Here is a 17,930-nt window from a genome sequence, read left to right as displayed (position 1 = left end):
GCGAAGAGGCTGTTCAGGCAGAGGAGGCTGACGAAGATGAGGAAGAGAACATCTTTTTTGTCTCAAGTGTGGAGGTCCTGAAAGGAAAGAACCGGAGACAGCCACGATGTGTGGTGGAGGTAAACCATTCTCCAATCCCGGTCCTGGTAGACCCGGGGGCGTCTAAACGTGATGGCCCGTGGACACTGACGCCATGGACCAGCCTCCCAAATTGGTCGCACTCAAGGCCCGCATCTTCGCGTTTGGCGGCGTTGACCCCATCCCATTAGGCGCCGTCTTCGTGGCGAAGGTGGAGCACGATGGATCCCAAATCACTGCACGGTTCTATGTGACACCAGTGAGCAACAACACCTTGCTGAGTTGTGCTGCGGCAGAGGCCCTTGGCATCGTCAGCTTTGCATACTCCGTCTATCTAGAGGACATCAATGACTTGCTGGAGAAATATGCCGCACTATTCAAAGGGATTGGACAGATGGCTGGCGATCCAGTAAGGCTGCACATTGACGAATCTGTGCAGCCCATCGCCCTGAAACATCGCAGGGTACCGTTTCACCTTCGTGAACATGTCGATAAGGAGCTGGACAACTTGGTCAATCTCGACATCATAGAGAAGGTGGAGGGTCCAACTCCCTGGGTATCCCCAATCGTGGTGGCACGAAAACCCAAACCTGATGCCGTCCGGATCTGTGTGGACATGAGGTTGCCGAACAAAGCAATCAAAAGAGAACGACACCTCACCCCGACGATATATGACATCATTGCCGAGGTACAAGGCGCTCGCTTCTTCTCGAAGTTGGACCTCCGAGCGGGCTATCACCAGGTCGTCGTAGACCCTGAGTCGAGGTACATTACTAGCTTTACCACCCACCGAGGTCTGCACCGTTACAAAAGACTGAGCTTCGGGGTGTCCTCGGCGGCAGAGGTGTTTCAAAACATCATCAGGGGTGCCCTAGCAGACCTGGAGGGCGTCCTGAATATCAGCGATGACATCTTGGTGTTTGCCAGAACGGAGGTAGACCATCTGAGACGCCTGGCAAAGACGTTTGAGAGACTGCAGTCCCTGGGCCTCACCCTCCACAAGGAGAAGTGTGAATTTCTGCGACCATCAATAGAATTCTTTGGCTTTGTGTTTAAGGAGGGGATGGGTGTCACCTGATCAGAAGGTCCAGGACATCAGAAAGGCGCAGCCTCCAGAATCCGTGTCGGATGTGAGGAGCTTCCTAGGCATGGTTACCTACTGTGGACGATTCATCCAGAACCTTGCCTCCAGGTCGGAACTGCTCAGGGAGCTGACAAGAAAAGACACCATTTGGAACTGGGGCCCGCTTGAACAAGCGGCCTTTGACGACATCACGGGCGCCCTGGCAGCTGAAGACACCATGGCCTTCTTTGATCTTGTGTTGCCATCAGAGATCATGGTCGACGCCAGTCCATTTGGTTTGGGCGCCGTGCTGACACAGATCGACCATGATGGGGGTGTCCGCCCGGTGGCATACGCCAGCAAGGTGCTTTCGGAGGCGGAGCAGCGATACTCGCAGATTGAGCACGAGGCACTGGCCGTACTCTGGGGCTGCAGGCACTTCCGGCTCTACGTTCTTGGACGCCCAGTGACGGTGGCGACGGATCATAAAACGTTGATTCGCATCCTGGCGGGTTCATCCTCCAAGCCGCCAGCACGAATTGAGAGATGGATGCTCGCCCTTTTGGAATATGGAGTCACCCTGGTGTATCGGCCGGGGCGAACAATGCAGCAGACTATCGCTCTAGACACCCGGGGCGCCTGGAGCAGAGGACTATGACACCTGTGCGGAGGAGGCCGAAGAGCATGTCCGGGTGGTGGCGGAGGCAGCCACCCTGAATGCCATGCCCTTAAAGGAACTCGAGACAGCTGCAGCAGATGACGAGTGTTTCAGGATACTGAGGCCATCCATGCAGCAGGGAACCTGGAAGTCGGTGCTGGAGGGCCTAGTGGGGCGCACCCAGGAGGCCAGAACTGGACTGGAGCAGTTTTGGAAGGTCTGGGAGGAGATGTCATTCTCAACATCCAGCCTCCTACTCCGGGGAGATCGAATCATGGTGCCCCAGTCAAAGGTGGCGGAGGTGATTGCCCTTGCACACTGTGGTCACCAGGGCGCGGCCAAGACCAAAGCACGCTTAAGGCTGAAAGTGCGGTTCCCAGAATTGGAGCGGAAGGTGGACGATTTCGTGGCAGCCTGCGTCTGGTGTCAGGTGGCGTCACCCCTGCATCGGGAACCTGTCAGAGGCGATGCCTCGAGGGACGCACCCGTGGGAGGTCGTTCATGCAGACTTTGGATCCACCACGATGGGCACCCACTTCCTCGTACTGGTTGACTAATACTCGAGGTACCCCAAGGTGGAGTTCGTAGAGTCAGTGGCGTTTCAGCATGTCGTGGTGGCCGTGGAAAAGGTGTTCGCGGCCCATGGTTTCCCACATACGGTGTGCTCGGACAACGGGGCGCCGTTCCAGAGTGAACAGTTAGCCGAACTGAAGGCGAGCTACTGGGTGGTGCACAGGAAGATCTCGCCTTGCTGGCCAAGAGCAAATGGTGAGGCAGAACGGATAATGAGAACCTTGAATAAGACATTTCGGATCGCCCAGGGCCAAGGACAGTCCCTCCAAAGAGCCCTCAGTTCTTGAGGGTGTATCGTACCACACAGCATGCATCCACGGGAGTGGCCCCAGCAGAGGCGTTGTTCAAGCGGTGTCCTCGGGGGCTACTACCTGAGGTGGGAGAGAAAGAACCGGGGGTGATTGACAATCAACAGGTCAAGGCTGACCGGCAAATAAGGATTGAGCAAGAGAACCTTCGGAGGGGACTTCGCCCACAGCAGCTGGAGCCTGGCGATGAGGTTTGCATTCGAAATAGACATCCCCATGGGAAGCTCTCCCTACCGTACAAGCCAGAGCCGTTGGACGTTGTTGCAGTCAAGGGAGCCATGGTGATTGCATCGGATGGCCGGTCTGAGGTAACTCACAACGTGAGTTTCTTTAAGAAGCTGCAGGATCCCAGGACTGATCCACCCCCTGATCCGGACCTGGAGGTCGTCCCTGAGGATGAAGGAGAATCACCATGTCTGCCAGAGTCCCCGGTCCGGGGAATGCCTGTGAACCGATCACCCGTGCCGGAGGTGAGCAGGAGGTACCCCCAGAGGACTGGGCGAGGGAAACCTGCTCACCTCCGCAATTACGTTCTGGGACAGGTATTTGATCATCCTGACAATGGGAACGGTGAAGTAATGGGACCCAGGTGGATGTTAATAAAGGGGTTTCCAGAACGGGACATGTGAAGTGTTAGTGTTTTGGTTTGCAGTGTATAGTTGTTTAATGTTTGTTTGTCCTCCCGAAAAAGGAGGAGTGTGGCGCTGCCCGATGATGGGGCGCATACGCGGCAGCGTGCCGTTGCATGCCGCCGCGTGCAGTATAAATAAACGGGGCATTTCCCGGCCGCGCATATCGACCGGGAAGCACGAACCACAAGGACGTGTGCGGCTGAGTCCTTGGGGAAGTCTGGGCTTGCGGACAGCGCTGGGGGGCGCCAGTAACTCCCCCAACACCGAGGCCAGCCTGTGGACTAGCCTGAGTCATCAGCCAACTCGGACAGCTGTCGAGACAAGGACCCAAAGGGAATCCACAGGTTATCCCTTGACTCCCGAGGTGTTGGGTCTGGATCATTAGGCGGAGGTCTTCCTTCCTCTTCTTTAACATGTTTAAACAAACTGTTCCGTCTTATCGCCTTGTCGGAGTTCACAGCAGTCCCCATGGTTCCTTTGACGGCCATTCATCAACTCTGCAGGGGTCTTGTTTGGGGCTTCATGAGGCGTGTCCGGTAGTCCCGTAAAAGTCGACAGTGCTTGGTTCGGGTCATTTCCTTCAATGCGGGCCCTCTGTAGGGTTTTCTTCTGATCGAGGCCATGAACCTCTCTGCCATCCTGTTGGCTTGCGGCCACCGTGGCGTTTGTGTCTTGCAAAAGCTGCAAACTCATAACCGCTGAAGGGTGGACCATTGTCCGTGATTCCCCACTTGCTTATGACCTCATTGAAAATCGCTGCCACCTCAGCAAACGCTGTGGACGTTGACCTCTTTACGATTGGAAATCACGAGTGTTCATCAATGAACAGTAAGATACTCTCCTGATTCGAGGGGGCCATAGAAGTCCACAGCGACCTTCTTGCAGGTATGCTCTGGGAGCTGTGTTGGTTGGAGTGGGATCAGTGCGTCTACTCTGGCCGTGCATTGGAACGCTATGCAGTTTCTTAACCACCAGTCCACCAGGGCATCCAAGAATGGGAACCACACATGACACCTGAGCTGTCTGTTGTCCGCACCCCGATGCCCCATGTGCTGTCTTGATTGACGACTTCGGCCCGAAGGGTCGCTGGGATAATGAGCCTGCACCCTGAGGAGGATTGTTTTGTCCTTCACAGCAAGCTCAGCGTGCACCTTGGCTAGTTTCTCCAATTCGTCTCTGCATGCCCCCGGGTGTGTCAGCACCGCACAGTGGTAGTCCTTCCATCCGTTCTGTGTGAGGCTGATCGCCAGGGACATGGATGGGTCCGCTGCCGTGGACGACAAGTCGGGGGAAGTGCATTGTCACATAGCGGATGTATTTGGGGTCACCAGGTCAGGGCACAGGCTTGCCCGTAGGGTGTCTCGACAGATAGTCAGCAGGGTTGTTCTCACCCCCAGGTTGATGGAAGATTTCAAAATTGTATTCCTGGAGCCTGATGCCCCATCACTCAATCCTGGGGTGCATCTTGGTCCTGGGGTTCTCAGAGACAGAGCCTGATGGTCCGTGATGAGGGTGAACCTTTTCCCTATCACAAAGTTGTGGCAGTGTTCGCATTCCCACACGTCCGCCAGACTTACTTTCTCAGCTTGTGAGTAGGCCGACTCTGGTGGGGCCAACGCCCGGCTGGCATAGGCTACGATGTGTCTCAGGTGGGAGTCTATCCAGTTTGTGCTAGTATGGCCCCTAGCCCCACTGGACTTGCATCCACAACGATTTCCGTTTGCCAGTCTGGGTCGAAATAGGCAAGCTTCCTGGCTTCGGCTTGTTTGATGGTGTCAAATGTCATTTGGCACTCTGTTGCAAATGGGACATCTTTCTGTAGCAAACGCCTTAACGTATCCGTGATGGTGGCGTAGTGTGGGATATATCTGGCACAATAGCCTGTCATACCCAGAAATGATCTGACATCAGCTGACTGACCTGGCTCTTGAAGGTGAAATATCGTGGAGACTTTGTTGGGGGTCATTCCTTCAGCGGAGAAGATATGTCTGAAAAACGTTGTCTTTCTGAATCGGCACTTGTCAATATTGAGGGTCAGCCCAGCTCCCTGAATAGCAGTGCATGTCCTGTGACGCTGATGGGATGCACGGTGTGGGGGGGGGTGGATCTGCCCTCTCTGCAGACCGCCTGGAAGTGGCCCTCTCTGCCGCAGTTACCACACCTCTGGGTGAGTGCAGCGCATGTTCCCGAATGGGGAAATGCCATCCCGCATCAGTAGCACTACTGCTGCATCCTCGGGGTCATCAGAAATCCATCACCAGCGCCCTTGTCCCCCACTCTTGCGTTGCTGGGTTGGATCACCGCAATCAGCTCACCTTTGTCTTGTTTGGACGTGGTGGTACCTGCCATCTGGGTTGCTTGTATGTCAACTCTTTCTAAGATCCTGGCCACTTCACTGACCTAATCAATGGTGAGTGGTTTGAGCTGTTTGAACGTCTGATACGCACCCTTCAAACACCCGCAGGCGAATGGCTTCGTCCAGCGAGAAGGTGTGAAACTGGCAGTGGGCTCCTTTAATTCACAGACGTGTTTTAATTTGTCCACTGTCCCTTTAATCCTCTGGGTACACTGATTGAAGATGTACCGTTTTTAGTCTATATTGGGCTCAATAACAAGTCCCTTATTGAGGGCTGTGAGTAGGGATGCAAGTTCCGGGTGTTGGGCCGCCGGAATGGTCTATTAGTGTCTGGATTTCATTGCCGGCAATACTGAGGAACATGCTGCGTAGTTTCGGGGAGATTTCTTCCCCCGCAGCTGCAAAGTCCTCCAACCATTCTACCCACCACAGGCCCTTGTCACCTTGCGGGGTCAACAAGAACAGAGGCAGCATGCACCACGCAGTGGCTGTGGCCCTCATGGGAGGGACCGGGATCGCCTGGGGTTGTACAGCTTGACCAGGGGGCGAGTTCATTTTGGTGGCAAGTGACGAATATGCCACTGGGTATGTGATGTCACCTGTGCCACTTGCTTTGCACCTCTTCAAAGTCAGTAATGGGCAACACGCCCTGCAAATAGCTGCAGGTGGGTGGTGGCTTCTGGATGAACCACTGTGGTGATGACCTCAACTGGGCCATGTATTTGGCACTTTTAATAACTTTCTCTCTGCAGTTCGTGAAGGGCAACTCGCCCCTGGTGGCTGTTAACGGGTATGGACACCTGTGAGATCCTGCACAGTGCAGCTAAGGCCCAGGCAAGGGAGCCGGGGCGGCAGGATAACCTCTGGAGGCTCTGGGGGTGTTTCGGGGAGGCTGGCTCCAAGCTGAGGTGATGGGCTGGACCATGTGCAAGCAGCTGTGGCGCCGCGGCGAGAACAGTGGGGGAGGGGGCTACCCACCTGTGAGCACACGTGGTCCTTCTATGCAGGCCCAAAAACTGCTGGCGGACGGCCGCGCGGTGAGGGGGATGGAGCACTTCTCAAATGCGCCGTCCCACCGGGGGACACAGCTTCAGCAGGAGGCGGCAGGGCCTGGGATTGGGGCTTTCATTGCTGGCGTAGGCATCAGCTGAGGACACGGCCCACTTTGGATATGCACAGCGCAGCGGGATCACTCGAGTGCTGGAGGAGGAACCTGGTGCGTGGGCAATAGCCTTGTCGCCAGTTGTTACGGGCCTTTGGCCCCAGGAAATTAAGGACACACCAGGACAGATAAGGACTGCTTTATTTCGGTCCTAACAGTAAAGTGAAACTAACTTCCCTTGCCACCTTCCTCCTCCCAGGTCATGGCACACGTGCTCTCATCACGTGGGCCTGCATCCATCTTAGCGACATGCCCCTTAACATCTTCCAAGCAAAACTTCTGCCGTTTACATTGGTCTCCTTTTGCAAATGGACACCATTTTTAATAACGACCAGTTCCTGTAAATTGGACGCTGGTGCACGAGTATGCACTCCAGCACGTTACAACGGAAGTCTAAAAGTGTCTTCCCGAATATCCCCATTTTCAAAACTCTAGGAGGCAAGAGTCCTCTGTGGAATGTCCAGAGCTCAAAGTTGCTTTATGTGTTACATACAGCTTTATTCATTTCAAACATGTAAGATTATATCTATGGTATGTATGAGATGCTGTGAGAAATGTCCATCTGGCAAGGATGCACCAACCCTGGCTTTTTTTGTTTATTAATCATAGTTAAGCAGGTAATTCCATTTACTAAAGAGCGACCTGCTAACCAGATCCCCGTTAATATGCCAAAGGGTAGGACATGTGCCCTGCTGCATCAGTCTCCCAATATGTAGTGCCTGCTCTCCAGTGGCACAGAAACGCATCAGATGTCACAGGTGCCCTTCAGACAGCTACTGTCACTTAAATGCAGAGGCTGAGTTTAGTCTGCACATATTTTAAAAAACACTAATGAACAATGACTATTTGGGTGGCAATTTAATCTTTAAATGTATAGCCATTCCCAAATTCAGGGTATGGCGATGCTAATTTCCATAAATATAAGAAGCCACATCTGATTTTATCATACGTGTCAGCACTATGAGACTACCTCTCCAATGATCTTGTGTGAGGTCCGATACCTTTTTCGACTCAGCAGGCTCGTCTTGGGACATCCTATAGAAAAAACTAGTTCAACAACATGGTGTTCCATACCAAAGGAATTTGATATGGGTCTGAGAAGACGGCAGGCTTAGTGTAGTCGGAAGGAGCTCAGCACAATTGGGGGAAGGTTCCACCAGCTTGTATCTCTGTACCCTTTTGCTTCCCGTCAGCTCCGCTTCCTTTAGCACAGAGCACCATGTATAGATGTCAGACGGAAAACACCGCCTTAAAGACCATGATTAAAAAAAGGCTTGCTTTTGTTTCGTAACCGGTGGACTTGGGTTTACCCACTCCTTTGATTCTCTTTTGGACCATCCAGGCAGAAGGAATAATTTGCATGCACCACTTTTAGGTGAGTTCTTTTCCAGAGCCCTCTGCTGGTGAGTTGCAGATGGTGTACAAGGCAGAAGCAAGCTAGGCTCACCGAGCATCCCCAGGGCACATTGGGAGTGACCTGCTCCTGGAGAAAACCCTGCCTCTGCCAGCTACACTGGTACAGAGTACCTCACAAAAGTGAATAACTTCTGCAGGTGTTTGCCAGTCTCTGGTGTTGGGAGACAAAACATGAACTTATGGCCCCTCGATAAGGACTCCCGCACCCGAGAGCCAAAACCGCACGGACCCCAGTTGGTCTCCAACTAGAACCAATAAAACTGCCTTTAAACAGTTTTTGCAGCAGACTGCTGGTGTTGCTTTTGGTAACCAAACGATTCAAACCAGCGTGCTGGTAACTTCGAACTAGTTCGACAACATTTCATCTTGCAGAGCCCGTCACCTGCTCAAATAAACTGCTCAACTACTGGAACGTCACTTGCTAACGCTTAGCACCAATTACTGAATGACCAAACTGGCACAAACTTAAATTGCTACTTTGTCGAAACTCACAGAAACATAAGGATCACAGCTTCAAACCATCACAGTCCTCTAGTCAAACCCCAGGAGTGCCACTTGCTGACCCCCATGAGCAGCTTCCACATGTCTCAAATCAGCTCAACTCCCAACGGATCCTGGTGAGCATTCCGACCAGCATTGCTCAAATGCCACCTTCAAACTGCTCTGAACCACTTTATTTGGACCAACTCAACACCTGGTCGCCACTTGGAACAAAACAAAGTCACTGCACCTGAACCATTTGTACAACAGCTCAAAGCCAGCTACATTGTTAAACCACCAAGAACAGTCAGAATGTACCATTGCCTCCTACCTGCCCCTGGTCCAACTTTGGGCCCTTGGAGGCTGGTTGGATTCTTTTTTTTAACAAATCTGAATACAAAAGCTCAAATTCCTCCACTCGGCATCTAATATATGCCGAGGACAACCATGCGCACTAATTGTTTATTCAACTCCCCCCACCCCTCTTCTATTTTGGGATAATCCCGGTTAGATCACCTAGCACCATTTTTTACTGAAGGACATCCTTTTAAATTTTAGGTTGCTTAATGCTTTTTCATCCTGGTTTCATTACCCAGAGTGCTGCATTTTTCCTTTCGCATATTTAGTGGGGTGGGTTTTGTACATTCGGATGTACAAGTATTGATATTGTTATAAACCCTTGGGCATTGCTTTTATTTTGGACTGCTGTACTTGGCTGTTTGGGTTGCTATTTGATCACAGTTTAAATCCTTCCCTAGGTACACATTACCACAAAAGGCGGAGGAGGCATCCCCTTAAATGTGCCCGTTTCACCTTTATGATTGGTATCATTCGTGTGTGATGGCAGAGAAAGCGGTTTAGGACTACTTTCCTGCGGGGCAGGAGCCCTTTCCTCACAGAAGGCCATACATTCCAGATGTATGCATTGCATTCAGATAGTGGTTTAGCTTTCAGCATTACAGGACTACACATTCCAGAAAAAACAAATGGGAATGACGTTGACATTGCTCCTTTTCAGAGCTCTCAAGATTGGAATAAAGACATATTGAATGTACAGCAGTGAAAAGGGGTTGAGCATACTTGGGAGGGGTCTTTTACTCCTATTTGCCATTTAATCATATGCAAGCAACTCATTTGTATTAGGACACCAAGGGTCAAGTCAGATTTGGCAATAACCTACGTAATGTGCAAGCCACAGTTGGACAGTAGAGCAGATTTCTTTGCACACAGGTTTTCAGGTGCATCAGAAATTGTGTGCACGTTATTTTATTGGGTATTTGTAAGGCGCCTATACAGCAAATTGTGTTTCAAGGCACCACAAGAAAAAAGGGGGTGGGGCAGGGAAGATGAATAACGGTCCTACCAGGCCTTGTGTCATTCAGATCATGCAAGTGCAGGAACAAGAAGTGCAGGGGGAGAAGGGATGAGTGGGTGGGAGAAGGGATGGAGGAGTGCAGGTTGGAGCAGAAGAGATGCTGGGGTGTGAGGGAAGTGCGGTGTAAAGGTTTCCTTGTAGGGTAATGAATAAAATACACTGAGACAGTAGGTGGTATTTTGTTACAGAAACAACTTATTTATTGTAACGTTTGTTTCTTTTCTCTTAGATAAAAGGATACGTTTTCTGCATCGGACTTCTTGTGATTTCAGTTCATGTATTACTCTTGGAGCAGGCTCAGTTAAGTGTCTGTTCTTTCTGTTCAAATAAGTCTCTATAATTCTCAGGGTCTTACTTTCTTCTAAGTTTGGCTCAACTATTCAAATGTATTAGTTTCTTCCTTTCTTCTTGTATATCCTATCTTTTATAGTTTTTTATACACTCGTCTTTTTATTTACTTCAAACTGTTAAGTCTCTGTATTTCTCATTCCTTAATGACTTTCTCTGTGTGTTGATTGTTCTCAAATTCTCTTTATGTAGCCAATTTAAGACCACATTTGTCAGCTACATGCACTCTCTATAATGTGGGCGTAGTAACTGTTCCAAACGTTACCCTTCACTCTTTTACTCTCCTTGTGACAAACTGTCTATTTTCCTTGCTTTCACATCAAAAGTTAAGCCCTTTATGCTCTGATCTTATGCCCCCTTCAGTGGGCCTTGAACTTCCACGTACCTTGCCTTATTCAATCTTCCTCTCCTGGATGTCTGAGCACATACAGCGTCTCCGTAGCTTTCCCAGCCCAGCTGTTACTGCGGCTCAGCACAGCCGCCGGAGCGCTGCTCTCTCCCTTTCAGACGCCGATCAGTAATTGGATTCAACGCTTCCTCGGTCGATTCGCAGGAATCCATCTCACACGTACAACACGCCCTCTCACTCAACGAGAGTTTATCGAGTGGAGCGCGGCTCTCCTCTTGCTGAAACTGACCACAATAATCATCTATTTACACAACGGGAAGACGATCTATTAAACTCCGAAGGAATTGCCTCGAACGCGGCTCTCCATTGGATGAAACTGACAACACTGAACGTCTGCCTACACAACGATAAGACGTCCTCTTCAACTTGAAGCGGAATGTCTCATACAGGCGCAACAGCGCAACTTTACTTTTGTATCTTCAGAAATCTTCATTAAAACGATCTAATAAGCCCACTCATAACCGCCACTTTGCAGTTCGTCTCCTTCAGTCTCCTAGCAACCACATAAAGTGAAAAAGAAAACAGATGTCAGAATAAAGGACCTGGACTGAACTGTGATTGGCTATTAATATTGTCAATCATTGCTTCGAGAATTGCTGTCTTAACCCTTTACTAAGCTGTTCAGCCTAGTATTGACAGAGCCTGATTTAACTACGTGCTTTTCCACATTGGCTTCATCACATGTGGTCAGAGAGGCATAAGTGCAGGGGGTAGAAAAGGAGGAAAGGGGACCCTGGGGCTAGGCAATTGCTAAGGGGGAGGGCAGGTGCCACGGGATGCAGGGAGTGAGGACCACATGCAAAGTGCAAAGAGGGGGGTGGACCAGACTGTAGGGATGCACACCCCGCCAGGATAGACCTGGGAGGGGCCCAGAAGGGCAAGTGCAGGTTATGGGGGGTGCTGTGGTACAGTGCGGAGAGCCAGGTGCCCTGTAGGACTCAGAAGGTAACCAGGCAGCCGGTCAATGCTGCGAGGGGACATTAGCAGGAGAGGGGGTGAGGGAAGGAAGGTCTTGATAAGCTTCCTTAACTTACGGAGATCTGGCTCATACCGAAGCGGGGCAGAGAGGCCATTCCAGAGGGAGGTTCCTGCTGAAGAGGAATCTACCACTCCACGTTCTGCTTGGCAAAGCGTCTGACCTTCAGAGTTGGAGCTAGAAGACCAAAGGGCTCTAGCAGGGGGGGTATTTACGGCAAGAGGTGACGTAGCTGGGTGCCAGGCCCCAGAAAGCCTTGTGGATGTTGCAGAGGGTCTTGAACTTGATCCTCTCAGCCACCGGGAGACAGTTAAGAGATTTTAAAGCTGGAGAGGTGTGGTCCCTGGGCTTGAGGCCAAGGACAAGTCTCGCAGTCCTATTCTGGATTTGTTGAAAGGGAGGATAAGGGTAGATTGAGGAAAAGGCTATTGCAGTAGTGCAGCCTAGAGAGGACCAGAGCTATGAAGACATTGTATTTCTGGGGGAAGGCGAGGAAAGAGAATGTCTCTGAAAGTGGGCCTTCTTGGCAATGTCTGCGATGTGAGGCAAGAGAACGCCAAGATTTGTAGCCTCAGAAGGGTGAGGGGCAGGGACCAAAGTAGGGCAGCCAGTGTGGGAGGGAAGGCGGGAGCAGGGGTCCCAATGAGAAGGATCGCAGTCTTTCTGGCATTAAGGCAGCGAGTTAGCAGCACAACAAGCCTGAATAGCAGTCAGGAATGAGAGCGGAAGAACGATAGGCAGTGGAGGGAAGCTTGAAGGAGAGCTGCATGTCTGCATAACACTGGAAGTGAGGAGAAAAGGTGGAGATCAATCGGGCCAGAGGGGTAAGGTAGATGTTGAAGAGCCACAGCAAGAGGATAGAGCCCTGATAGACACTGCAGGTGGAGTGTGAAGGAGAGGGAGGGGCCTAGTTGAACCCGGGAAAATCAGTCAGATAGTAAGGAGGTCAACCAGTCCAGTACCAGGTCTGTGATGACAATGGTATCACAGAGCCGATTAAGAAGGGTGGCATGGTTTACCAGATCAGAGGAAGAGCGAGAACAGAAGGAGATTAGAGAGCAGGTCTTCACGGGTGTTAAGGAGAGGAGTTTCCATGCCTCTGGCTGCTCTGAAGTCAGACTTGTGGTCGTGGAGACAGTCAACAGATTCAGTGTGGTAGATCAGTTGGGAGATAAACATCTTGTCCAAGAAGGGGGTAATGGAGATCGGGCAGTAGTTGGCCAGGCAGAAGGCTTTTTAAGGAGATGGTGCACAAGGTGAGATTGCACCTTGTGCACCAAGGTGCAATCAAGGTGGCATGTGGCAAAAGGAGCATGTGACAAAAGGGCGATTGCAGAACAAGGCCAAGGATGGATCAAGGGAGGCAATGTTGTCTTTGATAGTTCTGGAGGAGCAGGGTAGCCCCTGTTTGGATGAGACTTTCATAGAGGACTAGTTTAGAAACCTCATCTGGTGCGATGGGTGAAAACTAGGAGAGTAGAAGAGGGGGGCCAAGGAGTCCAAGAGGGAGGGGAGTAGGTGAGCAGGGGCAGGATGTTCAGCGTTTTGGTTGTGAAGTAGGAGGCCAGTGCAGTGCAGAGAGCCTGGGATGGAAGAGGAGGAGTAAAACTGCAGTCGGATTGGTGAATTCCTTGCAGATTTTGAACAGATCAGCTGTGTTGTTGGTGGCCTCGGAGATGCAGGCTTGGATATGGGCCCTCTTGGAGCTGAGACTATTGCCTTTGGAGCAGGCGGCAGGCCAGTCAGTGGATTTGCTTGAAGCCAGCCATTTTATTCAGCAACTCTGCAATAGAGTTTCAGAGAGGCTAGGTCAGAGTCAGACCAGGTGTTGCGCTTTAAGGCTGGCTTCATGCAGATCCTCATGACAGGAGTAAGGATGTACAAGTTGATAGAGATGGAGGTGAAGGTTAGCAAGGGCTGTGCGAGTCAGTGGTTGGAGTGGGAGGGGGACGGACGGAGAAGGCAGCTGGCAGTGCAGGTAGAGGCTTACCCGGGGGCCCAGGAGATCCTGGATCCTCACTTACACCCCAAATTGATAGTCTGACATGGATTACCAACTTCGGTTGGGTGATATCGTATGTAAATATGTTTTATAAGACATTACATAGGCCCAAACACTTCTGCCGCCCAAAAATCTCCATTGCACATCCTTTCTTCTCACACTTCCACAATTTCACGTCCCTTATCCATCGCTTAGCACTAGATCAATCAGATGTAATTTAAGTTTGAAAGTTTACACCCTTGTAAATGCATCTAAAGTTACTTTTGTGGGCACTTACCCGTTGACCCCGTCCCCAAATCAGCGGTGGACTGGGAACCAAAAGAGGCCCTTGAAATAAAAGTGACCCCATATTACACCTTTTCAGCAAGCCCAACCATTTTCCTATGCAAACATTTAGAAATAAAAGGGTACACAACACAAAAGAGGCCCAGGGTTCAGAAGCCTACTGGAAAATCTGCAGAGTTCCTATAGGCCAGTCCACCCCTGGTGGAGTGGAGTTCTTTGTGGCTTTACCAGATAGTTTTGGTTTCTTTAAACAAATGGCAAAGTTCATGCAACCGGCATATTTCAGTTGGGCTCGTCTTCTAAGGCGACTACAGGGAGAAGGTTCCCATGATAAAGTTAGTTTCTTTTTCACTTTGCGTGTTGTAACCCTTCACCCGGATAAATTATTTCGCAATCGGGACAGCCTTGTGATGGGGGTTTGATCACAATTTCAGATCTGAGCAGGGAAACTATTTTAGGGCTTGTAAGTAGCGCTCAACCATCACCTACAAGCCAAAACTATTGCATTTGAGTACAGGAGAAGGATGCAAAAACGTGTAGTGGTTTACACACCGACAGTCCAGGGCCATGATCATCTCCACGGCAATTCTGTCAAGACCTGGCGGTTCGGATAATGCCTCTTATCTTTACTTTCTCTAGCAGCAAACAATATCAAATGAAACAAAGCAAAAAGGCTACAAATCCCAACATAGTTCAAGTCTTTAGTAGTTCATTGTTATTGGTCTTTAAAATACTCACGTGACCTTACACCAATAGGCCAACTGCACAAACACGGGCCACCATTTTAATGATTCCACTTTCTTTGTTGCTCGGGCAGCCAGATAAGTATACATTTGCTTATCGGTATGAGATTGTAGTAATTTGTGTTTAAACTGATTTCAGCAGCGCAAATGTTGGGCCATCAAGATGTAGTTCCGTTGCACCTCTACTCTGCTGAGAGTTCTGTGGACACTGCTCTCACCAGTCGGAGAGAGAGCTTAGAGTTTGCATATTTAAATGAATACAACTTCAACAGCTGATAGCATATTCAGCTAACACTGGTTACAGGCAACACATTAAGAGCAAAGCGCTGAACAAAACAAAGCCTTTAGCTTCATTCAAGATCGATCGACAGAGCATAACAGCGCCACCTGCAGGCTAACATTTATAAATTTCACAAAAGCAATTGACTGGCACAGTCCCAGGTAAAAACGGTTTGGCAAGGTAAGCCATATTCTGGATCACTGCACACACTAATAGTGTTCTCATATGGACGGGTACAGGCCCAAGACTCCTGTATTTGTCATCATATGCATGTGCAACTCCCATAGAGAAAATGCAGAGCATGTCCAGCTCCAGTTAGGATAGCGCTCATGTGAGCCACAAGAGGGGTCCATCCCAGTACGGGGCTGGATCATTCAGAAGGCCCTAGGGGCCAGTTTGGGGGGCTAGGGGGGAGATCCCATCAATTGTCCATTATGGATGACTGGCTGAAGTTCTCGCAAGGTATGAAGACCTCAGAGGAGCAGGTGGACATGGGAGACAGAAAGGGGGAAGAAAAAGGGTCTGCAAGGTACATGGTGCCAAACCTCTACAAGCCCCCCCTAACCCTCCAAAGGCATGCCACAGAAGAGTGAAAGAGAAAGGCAGTGATATCCAGGAGAAAGGAGAGCAGGTGGCAAAAAAAGTCATCTGAGAGTTTGGCAGAGGATCGGCAAGATCACTCCTCAGAGGTAGGTAGAAGTGATATCCTCCTATGAGGAGAGTAAGAAAGAACAGCCAAGAAAAAGAAATCCAGAGAGGAAGATGCCAGAGAGGCTCTAATCCACCCGGGATCTGCGAATTGGAAACGACTGGCTAAAATAGCCTAATTTAAAGAAGCGTTTCAGGACACTACTAACGAAGGAGGCCAGGAACTGACAGGCCAGAATGCCAGAGGCCCCATCTTCTGGAGGGAATAGTTCAGACTCTGGAGATTGATGACAAAATTGTAACATTTATGAGCGAATATGTAAAGGATATAAAGAGTCTGGATAGGTCCTGGCTTCCTGCCAGGACAAGATGCTAGATGTTGTCAGGCCTCTTACCAAGCTACTACAGATGGCTGATGAGGTGAGGCTAAAGATCAGGACAAGGCTATAGATCCAACAACACTGACAAGCTGGGCACAGAGCAATCTGCCCATTAGGCAACACCAACAGTGCATTAACAATGGAGAGACAGATCAGTCCTCGTAAAGACAGACCCTAAACTCAGCGAGTTTGCCACATTTGAGGCAGCAGAACTATTTGGCAACTCCTTCATATAAGAGCAAAGTGCACATTCGTATGCCGCCATCGATAAGGCACAGGAGTCCCTGAAAAAGGTGGGAATTGTTGACAGGCTGGCAGAGGAAGGTGCCACTCAGCCAGCAGTTATACATTCAACGGGTCCTTTAGTGACAGAAGTCACTGAAGGCAAGACTAGCGAAATCCCAACCCATTCTTCCCCATCAAGAGGAAGGGGCTTAAGACAGACAGATCGCCAACATCCTAAATCAGGTGAGGGCAGAAGTGCAAACGCAGTGTGCGGGAGACTGCTCACATAGCGCAATGCGTAAAACACTGGTACGATTTATCAGAAGCTTGGATTATTAACAGAGTACAAAGTTTTCAGATAGACTGTGCAGCGGACAAATCACAAAATCTGACAGAATTAGAGGCGATAGCGCGAGTGTCAGATCCGACAGAGCTTCGTAAGTAATATGTTTCTTGTAAGGGGGAAATACAAACATACCGGTTATAAATCTAAGAGTTGAAGAGCTTTGTGCTCTACAGACATTTCAAGATGGAGGGAATTCACCTCCCAAGATACATATTACAGCAAGGGGACTGGCTTGCCAGGATAGACCAGACAGTGCAAGCTGCAGTAGAACAGAGGACATTTCAAAGATTCCGATGGAAGGAGCAGATATGGTAATTCACATGTTTCCCCTTCGCCTAGCATCAGCCCCATGGTGCTTTACGAAGTTGATGAAACCAGGGGTGATGTATTTAAGGGAGCAGGGGATACACTTGATCATCTACCTAGATGTTATTTGCATAATGTGTCAAGACAAAGATAAGAAACAGGTAGACAGACCTGCTACGCCGGTTGGGTTTCCTGGTGAACTGGGAAAAAACCCTCTTACAACATGAGCAGACCATGGAGTTTCTGGGGGTTCATAGCGGACACTGGGCCTATATTTACATAAGGTGAAAGACAAAAGAAATCAGGAACACGTTAATGAGGGAGCTGGCCAGAATGGTGGGACGCTTGGCGTCTTCAATCCAAGAGATCTTCCCAGGACCACTACAGAGCCCTGCAGAGATTAAAGATGCAACTTCTCAGGAGGGACTCATCTTACGAGCAAAAGGTGCCCCTATTACAGGAGGCGAGAGAAGAGCTGGAGTGGAGGCTACATCACATGGAGGCATGAAACGGGACAGCAATATTTGGCTCGTATCCGGACCTGGCAGTAGAGTGATGCCAGCAGATGGGGCTGGGGAGCCCGATGTGGAGATTTTACGACAGGAGGAAGATGGTCAGAGAACGGGTTAGATCTACACATCAACTGCCTAGAGCTACCTGTGGGCTCGTTTGCAGTGAAATGCTGGACACAGGAGAGAGCTCAATGTTGCATTCTCCTCAAGATGGACAACTTGTCCGCAGTAAACAGGATGGGCAGCATGAAATCCAGGATGTTGGCAGAACTGGCAAAACACATGGTACCTATGCCTCCAGAGGAGAAGGTCTGATGGCAGAACACCTACCGGGCGCCAAAACGAAGTAGCCGACTGGAACTCCAGGTT

The 17,930-nt window shown here is 50.1% G+C and overlaps 1 protein-coding gene across 2 annotated transcripts in view; it reads right to left on the bottom strand.

Moving 5' to 3' along the window:
* Window positions 1-17,930, bottom strand: part of LOC138454753 (borealin-2-like) — a 168,039-nt gene that overhangs the window by 108,019 nt on the left and 42,090 nt on the right. Inside the window, exon 1 of one of the 2 annotated variants that reach the window (XM_069607065.1) lies at window positions 10,835-11,364. The exons of the other annotated variant lie outside the window; for it this stretch is intronic. The gene's annotated coding sequence lies outside the window, so the exon portion shown is untranslated. Of the gene's footprint in view, window positions 1-10,834; window positions 11,365-17,930 lie in introns of those variants that run through there. 2 annotated transcript variants of the gene reach the window in all.

The sequence above is a fragment of the Ambystoma mexicanum genome, chromosome 1p (genome assembly GCF_040938575.1).
Source record: "Ambystoma mexicanum isolate Mex_15411 chromosome 1p, UKY_AmexF1_1, whole genome shotgun sequence".
Lineage (NCBI taxonomy): Eukaryota > Metazoa > Chordata > Amphibia > Caudata > Ambystomatidae > Ambystoma > Ambystoma mexicanum.
The sequence above is the reverse complement of the archived record's forward strand: the minus strand, read 5'-3'. Positions and strand labels throughout refer to the sequence as shown.